The 784-nt window shown below is 39.0% G+C and overlaps 2 protein-coding genes across 6 annotated transcripts in view; one reads left to right on the top strand and one right to left on the bottom strand.

Annotated features, from left to right (window-relative positions):
- The window catches only part of LOC113217689 (potassium voltage-gated channel subfamily H member 6), a 122,764-nt gene that overhangs the window by 79,685 nt on the left and 42,295 nt on the right, over positions 1-784 (bottom strand). The gene's annotated exons all lie outside the window — the stretch shown is intronic.
- LOC113217688 (PRKCA-binding protein) overlaps positions 1-784 on the top strand; it is a 23,527-nt gene that overhangs the window by 603 nt on the left and 22,140 nt on the right. The gene's annotated exons all lie outside the window — the stretch shown is intronic.

Raw genomic sequence — 784 nt, 5'->3', positions numbered from 1 at the left:
GTGATGGCTCGTCTGCCAGGGATTTAGCGCCATACGTCCACTAGACTTTTGAGTGACATTTTTGGACTCGGCGGGATTTTGTCGAGAGCTTGCCGCCTCTACGTCACACTGGTAGTGGGGGTAAAGGCTCGACCAATCACATTCTATCCGCTATTCTTCTTTAGGGTTGGAAACATTATTTGCCAAATCGATTTTTTGCTTAATCGATTTTGAAAAAGACCAAATCGATTTGGGTCGATTTTCAGTTTGCTCAAATCGATTTTCAAATCGATTTTAAATAATCGAAAATTAAGAGAAAACGTGGTGAAAAAAGTGAATAAAACGGCACTCAGCTTTAGAAATGCAAAGTAGTCATACTTGCACTTTTGCAATTCATGTGTTTTGCAATAATTTTACCGAAATAATCATTGTTGTTGATAAAGAATGACCGACTGCGCCACATCATAGCGTGCCCAGAGCACAAAAAGTGGCGAAACGTGCAAGAAAAGTACCAATTTGTAACCTGATGAAAAAAATCAAAAATCGATAGTTCCAAATCGATTTGACGATTATTTGAAAAACCTCAAATCGATTTGAAAAAAATCGATTTGAAAAGTGCCAAATCGATTTTAATCGAAAAATCGAAATCGACGTTTCCAACCCTGTTCTTCTTCCACCGTTAACCAAATGATACAAAAATGTTGTGTAATGCGGCACGCTTTTTCAGGCATTTCTTGCTCGTTAGTTTTCAGAAATAAAAAGTACTTTCTCCCCTCCGAACCTCCCACAGACGGCAGCCCTCCAG

Source organism: Frankliniella occidentalis, unplaced genomic scaffold, assembly GCF_000697945.3.
Source record: "Frankliniella occidentalis isolate FOCC.00 unplaced genomic scaffold, Focc_3.1 Scaffold10, whole genome shotgun sequence".
Classification (NCBI taxonomy): Eukaryota; Metazoa; Arthropoda; class Insecta; order Thysanoptera; family Thripidae; genus Frankliniella; species Frankliniella occidentalis.
Note: the sequence above shows the minus strand (reverse complement) of the source record. Positions and strands in the feature narration are given on the sequence as shown.